The following is a 14301-nucleotide window of genomic DNA, read 5'->3' as shown; positions in this document are numbered from 1 at the left end:
ATAGAAGTTGCCAGCTTTTCTCACCATTCCTAGCCATTCGGATCTCAGTTCTATACATCTGTCTACTCCTTACAATAGTGTTGGTTTTTTCATAGATGAGCTTCCTCCTCGCCTTGTGAAGCATCTTCTAGATAAACTTCTCAGGCACTTTATCTTCAACTCTGTGAAATGTCTTCACTTTTTCTTAAGGGTTTCCGGCACAACAGTAGTCTTCTTTTTCTTCTCTTCTACACCCTCCGTGATTCCAGCTGGAAAAGTGAAGTCTTCACTTCAGATCTTTTCTGGGTCCCAGTGATCCCCTTCCCTCCTTCTTGTCGCTGTATTCCAGTGCCTGGACACCAGCTTTCAAAAGAGGCTCTTTTTCTGTTGCTCACCACTCCACCATCTTCCTGAAAGTTCCAGTACTGCACTTTTTTGTTTGATTTGCGGTACTAAGCATTAAGCCCAGGGGTTTCACATGAGCTACATCCCCTTTGATGTTTGTTGTGGGATGGGATCTTGTCTAAGTCATTAAGTTGTCCAGTTTGGGCTTGAACTTGCCATCCTCCTAGCCCTCCTCTCAGTGTAGCTAGAACCACAACTTAAAAATTACTGCGGATTTATAATAAGTTTTAAAATTGGGAAATCATGTCTTCTCGCTTTTTTTTTTCAAGGTTATTTTGGGTATTCTATATACCTTTTTTTTTGGTGGAACTGGGGATTGAACTCGGGCCCTTGCACTTGCCAGGGAAGCGTTTATTCCACTGAGTCATCTCCCCAGCCCCCTATTTTGGGTATTCTAGATCCCTTCACTTTTACTATAAATTTTAGAAACAACCAGTCAGTTTTTGCTTGCTTGGATTTTGATAAAGATTAAACTGGACCTACAGACAAAAGAGAGGAGAAATCCCCTGTTAACACAACACATCCTCCATGCACACAACACATTCCACGTAGGAGTGAAATTCTCCTTCCCTCACCAGACCATTTTTAACTGGCTGCCATTCAGCTGCTCTACAGGTGCTCAGCAGATTGCAGCTGCGTGGCAGCCTGTGGTCAAACAGAGCTACTTCTCACCCTACTGGCTTGAGACAGGCGAATTCCTGACAAGCATGGGAACAAGATGCACACTAATACATCATTCTCCCCATGAATTCTTGCTCTTGCCTCTCCTCTTTGCTGTGTGGTGAACAGCCCTGAGGAAACAAGAGCGACTTGAGTACTGCAGCTACGCCTATGCTGCGGTCGCCCGATAAATAACCCGCATGTGCATGCTCCTCTAGAAGCAGACGCTTCTTTTATGCCTCCCTGGGAAACTCACAGGACACAGAGACTCAGGATGTCTATTTATTTAGACCTTCCTTGATTTCTCAGCCAAGATTCATGATTTTCTATGTATAAATTTTAAATGTTCATTGAATTTCTTTCAAAGGATTTTACACTTTGTGAATAAAATTGCTTTTGTAATTGTGCCTTTGTTCTTAAGCAGTAAATAGAAGTACAATTGATTTTTTTTTTTTTAGATTGATCTTTTATTTGGAAATCCTGCCATCTACGTTTTTGTTGCTGGTAGATTTTGTAGTCATTTTGGAGATTACTCTGGCTTTTCTATGTCTCAGCTGATAATGTCTGCAAATGGGGAGCATTTACTTCTTCCTTTCTGATCTGGATACCCGTTTTGTTGCCTAATTCCCCAGTCAGAACCTCTAGTGAAATGATATTTTTAATTTTCTAGAAAATATTTTATTAATTTCTTTAATCAATGCCCCACAAGTGAGACCTTTAATATACTTAGAACAGTGTGTTACCCAAGTATGAAATGTTGACAAGAAGTGGCCAGAGCCAAACATCCTTGTCTCCCTTCTGATTTTAGCTTTCAGTGTCTCATCATGAAGATATGAGAAGATGGGTCTTGGCACACAGCTGCAAACCTGCCTTCTTAGGAGGCTGAGGCAGGGGGATGGCAAGTTCAAGCCTAGCCTCACTAACTTTGCAATATCCCCATCTCAAGATAAAAAATGAAAAGGGCTGGTGATGTAGTTCAGTGGGATGGTCCTGGGTTTAATCCCAGAAACAAACAAAAAAAATTTAAAGCAAAACTACTAGCCACGTTGGTACACACTGGAAAAACTGAGGCAGAAGGACTGTTGTGAGTTTGAGGCTAGACTTGGTTACATAGTGAGACACTGTCTCAAAATACTTAAAAAAGCTGATGTTATATGTAACTTTTTGTTTTATTTTGCAGCACAGGTGATTGAACCTAAGGCTTTCACACTGATGTAGATCGCCAGCCATTTTTAATTTTGAGACAAGGTCTAACTCAATTACTAAGTTCCCTAGGATGGAGATCCTGCTGTCTCAGCCTCCCAGAGCTCTGTGATTATAGGCATGCACCTATGAACTCATCTTAGAGGTAGGTTTTTCATAGATGCCTTTTATCAGGTTGAGATCCCTTCTATTCCTAGCTTGTAGAGCATTTTTAATTTTTAAAAATTATGAATGATCTCATCACTATTTGTTTCTCAATAAAATTAATAAAAAATAAAAAAAATTATGAATGATGTTGGATTTTCATCATTGAGGTACACATATTTTTGTCCTTTTTTCTATTAATGGCATTATGTTGATTGATTTTTAATATTAAACCAATCATGTACTCCTGAGGTAGATTCTACTTAGCTATGATCAGTCCTTTTTTATATTGTAAGATTATTGTGGTAGTGTTTTGCCTGTTATTGTAGTTTAGGATTTTTTTGGGAGAAATTTTGCATTTGAATTCATAGGGATATTGGTCTTAGTTTTCTTAGGTGAGATTTACTTTTTGGTTCTGGTGCCAAGGACTGAACCCAGGTCTTCCCGCTTGCTAGGCAAGTGTTCTACCGCTGAGCTAAATCCCCAGGTCCTGGTCTTAGCTTTTTTGTTTTGAATTTTTTTTTTTTTTTTTTTGAGGCTCTGATTTAAGTATGAGGGTATTACTTGCTTCCAGGAATGAATTAAGAAACACTCCTTTTCTATTTTTCAGAAGAGTTTGAGAAGAATTAATATTGATTTTCTCTTAAACTCCTTCCTTCCTTCCTTCCTTCCTTCCTTCCTTCCTTCCTTCCTTCCTTCCTTCCTCTTCTTGTACTGACAATCATACTCAGGCCTTTGTGTTTATTGGGCAGGTGCTGTGCTGCTGAGCTATCTCCTTGGCCCTGGACCTGAATTTCTTAATAGGCAGTTTTTTCAGTTTCTCACACCAGAGCTTTGTAGGCAACCTTTTAATCACCAATTTAATCTCTTTAGTTGTTGTACTGTAGATCTGTTCCACTTTTCTATTTCTTCTTTGCTCAGTTTTGGTAGTTTGTATCTGTCTAGGAACTTGTGCATTTCATCTAGTTAGTTGTCATACAACTAATTCAAAGTTCACAGTATTTCCTTATAAATGTTTTTCTTTCTATTAAGTGGGTAGTAGTGTCTGCTCTTTCATTCTAGTTTTGTTAGTGTTGCCTCTCTTTTCTATTCAACTGTGTAACAATTTGTCAATTCTGTTGATATTTTGAAAGAACCAACAAATCATTGGCTTTATTAAATTACTTTATTGTTATTCTAGTCTCTAATTTTTCTTATTCCTTAAGCTTGCTTTGAGTTTAGTTTGCTTTTTAAAAATGTTTCTCAAAGTAGATTAGTTTATTGATTTGATGTTTTCCTTCTTTATTAATTTATATTTTGGGTACCAGGGATCAAAGTAGGAACTTTGTGCTTGCCAGGTAAGCACTTATACTGCTGAGCTATTTCCGTGGCCCTCCTCTTTTTTTAATATACACATTATAGGTATAAATTTTCCTGTGAGCACTGCTTCAGCTGTGTCTCCTAAATTTTAGTGTGCTATGTTTTAATTGCATCAATTTTTTTCTAATTTCCTTTATGACATTTTTACCCACTGGTTAACTAGGATTGTGTACTTTAATACTCATATTTGTGAGTTTCCCAAATTTTCTTCTCTTAATTTATTCTACTATGGTTGAAAACCATACTTTAGATGATTCCATTTTTTAAACATTTATTGAGGCTTATTTTATGGTTCAACATATAGTGTATCCTGAAGGAAGTTCCTAGCACACATGAATAGAGTATGCATTCTGCTATTATTAGATGGAATATTCTATAAATACCTGTAACGTCTAGTTGTTTTCTGGTGATTTTCAGGTCTTCTATTTTTTTTTTTTTGATTGATCTTCATACTGAAATTGGAGTTTAAGGTTCTCGCCTATTAGTATTAAACTATCTTTTTAAACTTTATCAGTTTTTGATTCACATTTTTGGGGCTATTGTTATTAGGTACATACGCATTTATAATTGTTATGTCTTTCTGATGTGCTGACACCTTTTTTTTTTCTTTTTTTTTTTTTTGTGTGTGTGTGTGGAATTGGGGATTGGATTCAGGCCCTTGCATTTGCCAGGCAAGCGCTTATTCTACTAAGCCATTTCCCTGGCACACAAACTTGTGTAACTTTTTAATTTGTAGAGGTTTTTTTTGTTTTTTTGTTTGTTTTGCAGAACCAGGGATTGAACTCAGGCCCTTGCGCTTGCCAGGGAAGTGCTTATTCCACTGAGCCATCTCCCCGGCCCCCTTGTTTTGTTTTTGTACTGGGGATTGAACTCAGGACCCTGTGCTTGACACCTTAATTAATATGAAATGTCTTTCTTTGACTCTAGTAATACATTTTGCCTTAAAGTCTATTTTGTCTGATGATGGTATAGGTACTACAACTCTCTTGATTTTTGTGTGATACTTGAGATAGAACGCTTAATTACTCTACCATTAAGCTACATGTATAGCTCAGCATTTCTGTGTTGTTGTTGTTTGGTACTGGGAATCAAAATCAGGACCTCACACATTCCAAGCAGGAGCTGTGCCACTGAACTATAACCTGATTGTTACATAGGAATCCATGCAATCAACCAGACCAGGTATTCTGACACAAGAAGATTTATTGGGGGTAGGAGCAAGCAGACTGGCTATCTAGTGACCAAGACAGCAGCAAACAAGGCAAAGTTCTACTTGTTCTGTGTGGGACTTTCATTGTTAACAAAGGAGAGCTTTGTGGTTTTCTACATGGGGTAAAGGGGAAGTGCACTGAGACCAAAGCACAGAATGGGGTGGGGTTAGGGTTGTGCTCTGACCCTGGCCTGAGTCCAAGAGAGGGAGTTTCTGGAGCAGGGCACCTGAGAAACCTTGAGTCCTATTTGATAGGACTGTATTTGATAGAAAAAAGATGAAGAGATCATCTGGCTAATTCCTGCTGACTGGGGGCATCATGGGGCCATGAGTCTGGAGATCAGATTGAGTCAGAGGTGGGTATAGAGCAGTCTTCTGTTGGGTCCCACTGGGCTAGGGCCGGGTAAGAGTAGTCTGAGAGAAGCATTTGGTTAAAATTTTGGATTGTTAATCTGGTAACAGTATTGCAGATGAGGAAATTGAAGGAAGGGGCTATCATGAGTATAATAGCAAGCCCTGTGAAGGACCCTAGAAGGGGAGCTCCTATGGGGTGTGGGTGTGTTTTTAAGGAAAAAGGCATCTTGAAACTTTGAGTCTGTGTATATGTTGAAATTAGGGATCACAGTCACTGGAGTGTACTGGAGGTATAAATAAAGGCAAAGAAAGACCGAGGTGTCACACAGAAACAACTGTGTGCTCATTTTGCATTGCTTGTCTGGAGGTGTGCTGAATGAAGTGAGTTTGGTGCAAGGGAGACCAGTGGAGTTTCCTGCAGAACATGTGAGGTTGTGGGAAGAGGGGAGTTGTAAAAGCGAGATGGCTTTTGAGAAGGGCGAAGGTGTTTGTGTTGTTGGGTATGATCTGGATGGCCATGAGATCAGGCCTTAGAATGGACATGCACAGCCAACTCTTGGTGAGGTTGGTGGTCTGGGTAGAAGCAAGAAGGGAGTCTATGATCTGAATGTGTCATTTTACCATGATCATGTTGAAGGGGAGGAGTAAAGAGGTGACAAATGATGGGTTTGAATCCCCTCTGATGTTTGAGGGCTACTGGGTATTGGAGAATGTAGAAAAAGGCTGTAGGATCTCTGAGGTACATTAGTATAGGAATAGCAGGTGTGGTGCAAATGGGACTGGAAGTGTCTCAGAGTATGTGGTTGACAAGGGAAGAGGGAAGGAAGAGCTGGCTGTGCACTGAGGTTAGGTTTATAGGATGAGCATTGTGGATAGAGAGGTGAGAGAGACATGGAGCTTTTAGATGAGATCTCCTCCCATAAGAGGAATGGAGTAGGTTGGGTTTACAAGGAAATTATGAGTGACGATCAGTGTCTGGAGTCATCAGGGAATGGGGTTGTCTGAAGGCATCATGTAGATTGGCCATCAACACCCACTAGGTTCAATCCCTGAGCCTGCTGTGCCAGCCCTGACCCTGGGGCATGCTGAGACAGCCATTGAGATTGGGCATGGTGGTGTGCACCTGTAATTCCAGCTCTTGGGAGGCTGTAAACAGGTGGATCACTATTAGTCTGATCTAGTAGTGAGACATTGAACGGCCTGTATACCCTTCCCTAAGATACAAAAACAAAACAAAACAAAAAAAACCCACCCACTATATAGACTGTTGATCCCATATAGCAACTTAAGAACTCAGGAAGAACACTATGTGTGGTATTCATGTCAGCAAGAAAAGATTTTTATCTCAGATGAAGCAATACTTGGGACTCTGACAAAGATACCTTGATGTGGGCCACGGATGCCAAACTTGGTTGTTCCTCTTCAGTGACAAGACCAAGCAGGTCAAGTATTGATGGATCTGGCTGTAGCAAGTTTTCCTGTGAGGACAGGGATTTGGATGACTTACCCACTCTCTAGCAGACAAGGCAGTTGCATTTCCAATGACCCTTGAGCTTGTAGATGGAACCAGGTCCCAGTGGTGGCTGTAGATTGGGCAGGCTTATGTCCAGTTTCCTTTGCCTCACTTGAAACCATCCATGAAAGCCTTGGCTGACAGCATTGTCTAGGCTCAGCATTACCTTGTTAAGGTCCTACTTTGATGGAAGTCCCGAGTGTCACAGCCAAAGTGGGGGGCACTTGTGTATAGTTAAGTTTGGTCCCTATTATTGAAGATATGAAGTCAAGTTAAATAAGTTTCTCTGTGGGGTTTGGGGGCTGAGATCTGTCTTTTTAGCTTGGCATGAATGTCAGGGGCAGATCAGGATATAAAATAGGAATTCATAACATTTTTTGTAGGAGAATCTGGGTCTATATTAGTATACTTAGTTTGGAACAATATACTTGATTATCAGAATTTCATCTGAACATCAAGCACCTTGAAATATAAAGTGTAACCAGACAACTGTTATTTCTTACCATAGTAGTTAAATCGCTGTAGAATGTTAACACACAATAGTAATATATTTTTACAGAGAACATTTGACATCAATAGTCATACATAGTAGTGTATCATAACAGTCATAACAGACGATGAAATCCCCATTTTGTTTAGGCATCTCTAAGTGTAATGGCACCTACACAGGATATATATCATATAAATGTTTGTTAGAAAATTATCATTTGACTGATGACCCCATGTTAGCTTGACATGAACCTCTTATTATAAAGACTGGAGCATCAGAGAATATCTGGAGCATAAAACAAAGGCATGAATATATTTAATGTATCAATAGCAAACTTTGTCTTTAATCAATGACCAAATTATTGGAGGTGTCTTCTAAGGAGATCACTGGGGTCTCTCTACTGATGGACAAAGGTTGGCCACCCTCTTCAACCAATCAAGAGTCCTGTCCAACAATCTCTCCCCATTTTAATGATTTTTAATTGTAAATTAATTTGATATTATTTAGACCAGCTGGTAACTCAGGAGAAAGCATGCTTTTAAGTCTATATTTTAAAGCTCAAATAAAAAGAGGAAAAGCTGTTGATGGAACAACATATAAACACATACATGGGACACACATAAACATCTTTACAAAATCATAGTGTACTCAAATATATTTCTGGCCAGGTTAAATTATGATGACCTTTTAAGTTTGTAATTATGAGAGACTAGTCAGAACTTTTGTAGGTCAATTAGCAGAGATCTCTTATAAGAATTTGAAAAACATAAAAACCTCATATTTATAGTTACCAAGTTTGAGTAGGAGCAAGGAAACTGAGCAGGGTATAAGGATTAGGCACATCACAATAGAGGAGCACTGACAACTCACAAGTCTTGGACTTGCAGGGTAGCAAGAAGGGCTTTCTAATGGAGGGGCAGGAAGCTGAGACTCAAAATCTCTTTCTTGTGGCTGTAACAGGATCACCTGCCAAAGTGACTGAGGGGTGGTTGGGGGGGGTAGTGAGGGGAGACCGAGGTGAACAGTATGCTCATCTGGGAGAGTGGGAGAGACAAGAGTCTGTATTCTGTGGGCTGCTGTCCTTGAACATCCCCTTGCAGAGGGAGGGAGAGAGCACATCCAGCCAGAGAACAATGTGTTATTAACTCTTCCTGGATTGTACCTTGTCCCAAACTGAGAAACCTGAAGGGAAAGGAGACTGGCTGTAAGTTAGGAACCACAAGGAATATGAGGAACACAGGAATGGCTGGAAAAAAAGGCAGGGAAGAAGGAGGAGGAGGAGGAAGAGGAGGAGGAGGAGGGGAGAGAGAGAGAGACAGAGAGAGAGAGACAGAGAGAGAGAGACAGAGAGAGAGAAAGAGAGACAGAGAGAAACAGAAAGAGAGAGAGAGAGAGAGAGAGAGAGAGAGAGAGAGAGAGAAGAGAGAGAGAGAGAGAAAGAATCTCCTCAGCCCCAGAAAGTTGAGAGGTCAGAACGTGAAATAGCATCTGTCATGGGAGGGGCTGCCACAGTGGCACAGACAGTGGCAGCTTCAGTGATGGCCTGTGGCAGCAGCGACAGTGGCTCTGGGGGCTGTGGCTCTGTTGGGCAGGGTGTAGGGGAATCTGGGAATGGAGGGGTAGATGGGGAAGGGTTAGATCGAGGTCTGGTGGAGGCTTTTGCTAGTAGAATCTGTTGAGGACTATATGACAGTCAGAGTTTAGGATGATTGTGGAGAGAAAAGAAAGCAAAGACATAGGGGACTTCGAGCATTTTATCACTGGCAAAAAAAAAAAAAAAAAAAAAAAAAAGTTACCTAAGTCAATGAAAGCGTCATAATCAAGAGTTTCCTGAGATAGTTCCACTGTCCAATTTGTATTGTGGCCAGGATGTTTGGTAGGGAAAAACTAGGCATTTGACTTTCAGGTTGGAGAAGCCTAAGGGGCTTCTAAGGACAGACTTAGGACAGTGTAGGACAGAAACAGTTCTGAGAGGGAGTTGAAGAGGAGTTACCCATGATGGCAAAGAGACTGAATAGCGAGAGAGGAAAGTGAAAAAAGGCTGAAGGCGACGATCATGTTGTGGGAGTTCCAAAAGGGATATGGGTCCAAAGCCCTGCGAGCAGGTGTCCCCAGTCAGAGAGGAGCTGAGAGACAGGAAGGACTGGTTTGCACTTCAACATGACTTTCCAGATGAGGGCCGTGGGCCCAGGGGCGTGGAGCCGGGAAATCCGCCGTTCAAATGAGAAATAGTTGCCCTCAGGGAGAAGTCAAGATGAAATAGAGAATGAAAGAGAAGGAAAGGACATCAGTGTTGGAGAAATCCTGGAAGGAACCCTGGAGGAATTCAGAAGCCATCCATTCCAGGTATGAGTTGAAGGAGTCGCAGGGCAGAGGGTTGGAGGCAGAGGCCAATGAACCGTCTGGGAACATCTTCAACACTGTGGACAGCGCCACCCTCCACCCTGCAGGCTGTCCGTCTGGTGTGGGCATGGTCCCGTGGAACCCGCGCCCTGCCTCCAGAGTCACGGCTCCCATCCTTGCCCTTGGCCTCGCAGCTCTTCTGTTAACAGCCAGGGAGACAGGCGGATGAGCGGGCGGCAGGGACCGGTGGCTGCTATTCCCGTTTTGCTGCGCCCACGCGGGCCACGCAAGCAGGCCACGATGGCCCTGGGCCTGAAGCCCACCTGCAGTGGCTGCAAGACCACGTCATCCTCCATGTGGCAGAAAGGCCCACAGGGCGAGATCCTCTGCCACCACTGCACGGGCTGGGGGCTGCATGGGCAGCGTGGGCAGAAGCTGGAACGCCTGGTGGGATTAGGTACAGCAGCAGCATTGGTGGTGGCTTCAATTTGGTGACCTTTGGCAGCATCTTGGCCGTGCCTGTGCAGAGCAGCGGGGGCAGGGCAGGGGCGGGTGGGGGGAGGCATCAAGCAGAGTAAGCAGGAAATTCATGGGCGGTGGGCAGCTCAGAAACACAGAGTACAGACCTGCTCCAGCTGCTGAAAAGGTTTCCATCAAAGGAAAAGGAAGAAGACATATTTTTAAACTGAAAAGTCCCATCAAAGCTCCTGAGTCATTTTCCACCATTATCACTGCAGAATCAATCTTTTATGAGGGAGTGTATTACCAAATTGGTGACATTGTTTCTGTGATGGATGAACAAGATGGAAAGGCGTCCTATGCTCAGATCAGGGGCTTTATCCAGGACCAGTACTGTGAGAAGAGCACAGCGCTAACCGGCTCATGTCCACTCTATCCAGCCCCAAAGATCAGTCTGATCCTGCTCCTATATCATAGTACCAGAGGAGGACCTTCTGAGAAAGATGGAATACTTGGAATTTATTTGTCATGCACCTTCTGAGCATTTCAAGTCAAAGTCATCGCCATTTCCAACTGTCCCCACCAGACCACAGAAGGGTTACACGTGGACTCATGCTGGACCCACTCCTGAAATAATTATGAAGGAAACTGTTGTCAACCATTCGTAGTTACAAAATTAAAACTGGAAACTGGGAATGTGTCTCACTGGTAGAGCACTTGTCTAGGATCTGTGAGGACCTGGGTTCGATCCCTGGTATACAAAAAGAAAAAATATATACCTGGTTCTCCCATTTTCTTGTATTCATACTACCATGAAATATTCCACTTATTTCTTTCATGAAATTCTTTTTTTTTTTTTTTGTATTTAGGACAGGGTGTACAGGGTCTCACTGTGTAGATCAGACTGGTAGTGATCCTCCTGTTTTACAGCCTCCCAAGTGCTGGGATTACAGGTGTGCACCACCATGGCCAGTGTCAATCACAATCTCAGTGCGCCCCAGGGGCAGGGCCAGCACAGCAGGCCCGGGGATCCCAGCCCCTGTGTCTAAGCAGACACTTTAATCCACTGAGCTATTTGGCTGGCCCTCTTTCATGAAATTTTTAAACGGAAAAAATGACTAAATACAGTTTTACTTACTACCCAGTAAGAGCTCAGTTTATTGTCACTTGGAAAAGTACATGGGACAGAAAAGAATGAAATGTAAGAGCCAATGTGATACCTTAGGGGGGCGGCAAGATCACTCAGTGGATTAAGTGCCTGCTTTGGTAAGCACAGGGACAAGGGTTCGATCCTGGTCCTGCATGCTGCGCTGGCCCCGCCCCACCCCCCAGGCATGCTGAGCCAGCCACTGAGTCTGGGCTTGGTGGTGCACACCTATAATCCCAGTTCTGGGGAGGCTGAAAACAAGAGAATCACTATGAATGCAAGCTGCATAGAGAGACCCTGTACCAAATACATAAATGGAAAAAAAAAAAAAAAAAAAGAAGAAGAAGAATGAAATGTAGTTGCAGGTAAGCATAACATTCTGTGTGTTTATCTTTCCAGGCAAAGACTGCAGTTTCCAGGGAGACCATTAGGAGCACGTAGTCTATTTTTTCTTTATAATTTATTTCTAGAAATTCATGAAATAGATTATATTTTTATTCAAATACAAAGTATTAACTTGGATTTTTGACCAAGAGCTCAATCAAATACAGTATAGTTATACACATAGTAGTGTCTTTTGTAAAGCAACATAAGCCTTATCTCCTCATCCAGAAAATGCTGTGACATTTCTGGCTGCTTAACCATATGGGAAGTGACTGGTATTGTGTTCTAGCCCTGGAGTTTTTCACTTTGACCCCATTCTTCTGTAGCATATAGAACCATCCAGTGGCTCACGGTAGAGCTGCTCCTCACCGCGCTATTGTTAGACTGAGGCTTCTGGGCCAACCACAGATCCACCGTGCAGAGGTTATTTTCACCGGAGCACACGTGAGCCCGGCCTCAGGCATCTGCATGAGAGTTTCTCAGCCACCATTAGATCAGCTGATAGTCATCCAGTGATTCGTAGGTCATGAGCTTTGATAGGTAAGAAATCTGCTGTGAAGTTACAGCAGCTGCTGTGGACAGGTGCTGCCATGCTTTGGCCTGGTCAGGCTTGTTACCTGCTTCAAGGCCAGGCCAGTAGAGTGAGGGAGTGGCAGTGTAAATAGGGGTCCACACACTTAGCTCTTGTGCCCTGATTAATCTGCATTTTTCAACCCCCAAAAACTTAGAGGAATTTGAGTTGATCATGATCTTCACAGCAGCCCTCAAACTCTTACCCGTTTTCTACATAGTCATAGGCTTTGTATTAGAAGAGACTGTAGCTAACTCCATGCACATGGTCATCTCTTTGTTCACAATAATGACAATAAGGTAGATTGCAAATATTTTCCAAATTCAATACTAATGTTCAAAACTTTTGTATTAAAATGTATTTCACACACAAAAAAAGACATGTAGAGAAGGAAAGAGAAAATGAAAATACAGAAAACCATCTTGACCAGGCTAAAGTTGGGGAGGGAGCCGTGAAGCACAGAGAGCCCCTGTTATGGATTGCTGGTAGCTTCAGGACTGAATTGGCTGGAGGTAAACTGAATTTTTTGGGAAATTACTAGGAGGAAACTTGTGTCCTCAGTAAAATGGTTTCCTGTTATAAATGTGGCTCTTGTTATTTTCTATTGGGCAAAGCTGGCAGGGATCTTTAGCCCTTTGAGCGTCACTTCCTGGCTGAATTGCAGAACCTTCAGGCTGCTTGTGTTGTACACAACTGGTATGTTTCCACCTTAACTGTACCTTGTAGCAGGCCCCGTCTGGGGCAAGTTCCACTTATGGCTAAAAACTGTGAACCCCCCTGTTGTCAACAGCTTGCAGCTGTGTTATTGCTATTAAAGACTGTAGTTAACTGTTTTGGGGCTGTGGGACGCCTCCCTGGGTAGAGAGCATCTGGCCAGCCCCTAGACTGGTTAATAAAGGCTCACTAAATTCCAATCTGTTCTGGTCTTGGTCTCTGTTTGATTTGAATCCAGAACAGTCCCCTCCCAAACAAGTTGCACAATGGGAGTGATTTGTATTTTGAGGCATGTTGGAAGAAGGGATACTCATAGGTTTAGGTCATGGGTGTTTAGGTCAGTAAGGGAGGTCCGAGGCTCGTGGTCCACTCAAAAGGACTGGTGGTCAAGGCCCTGGCTGGGAGGGACTGGCAGAGGCCTTGGCATCCCTCTTGGGTTTTGGCACCAAATGTTACGTGCAAACCCACTCAATCAACCAGACCAGGCATTCTTTTTTTTAAGGTTTTTTGTTTGTTTGTTTGTTTGTTTGTTTGTTTTTGTGAAGAGTTTCACTATGAATTTCAGACTTGTAATGATCCTCCTGATTTGTACCTCCCTAGTGCTGTGATTACAGGCATGTGACACCAAGCCTGGACTCCATCACTGGCTCAGCACACCTGGGGGTGGAGCCAGCATGGCATGTGATGCCAGGGATTGAACCCTGGTCCCTGTGCCTACCTAAGCAAGGGCTTAGTCTGCTGAGCTATACTGCCAGCCCTTAGACCAGGCATTCTGATGCAAGAAGATTTATTGGGGGTAGGAGCAAGCAGGCTGGCTGTCTAGTGGACCAAGACAGCAGCAAACAAGGCAAAGCACAGGGCTTTTAGGGCTTTGTGGGGAGGGTGTTTCTGGGCTGGAACAGCTGAGGGAGAGCTAATTTTGGCAGGACTATCTGGTCTGTGGGGGACTTTCGATGTTGACAAAGGAGTTTTGTGGTTTTCTTCATGGGACCAAGGGGAAGTGGGCTGAGACCAGGGCACAGAATAAGGCAGGGTTGGGGTTGTGCTGTGGCCCTGGCCTGGGGCCAAGAGAGGGAGTGTTTGGAGCAAGGTGCCTGGGAAACCAAGAGGGAGAGTGTTTGGAGCAGGATGCCTGGGAAACCTTGAGTCTTGACCCATCACTGATCCCACAATTTTTGTTTTTAATTGGAGAATTTAAATTATTTACATCCCCTCACTACTATTTGCCTTTTTAATTTTTTTTTTTACATTGTGAAGATGGCCATACTCCCAAAATTGCTGTATAGACTTAATGCAATCCCTATCAGACTACCACTGACATATCTCACAGACATACAGAAATCATTCCTAAAATTTATCTGGAACC

At 42.9% G+C, this 14301-nt stretch overlaps 1 pseudogene; it reads left to right on the top strand.

Moving 5' to 3' along the window:
• The first annotated feature begins 9960 nt into the window (after positions 1-9960).
• On the top strand, positions 9961-10787 carry LOC101570600 (annotated as a pseudogene).
• Positions 10788-14301: the final 3514 nt, after the last annotated feature.

This window comes from Octodon degus, unplaced genomic scaffold, assembly GCF_000260255.1.
Source record: "Octodon degus isolate 3935 unplaced genomic scaffold, OctDeg1.0 scaffold00011, whole genome shotgun sequence".
In the NCBI taxonomy this organism is placed as follows: domain Eukaryota; kingdom Metazoa; phylum Chordata; class Mammalia; order Rodentia; family Octodontidae; genus Octodon; species Octodon degus.
Note: the sequence above shows the minus strand (reverse complement) of the source record. Positions and strands in the feature narration are given on the sequence as shown.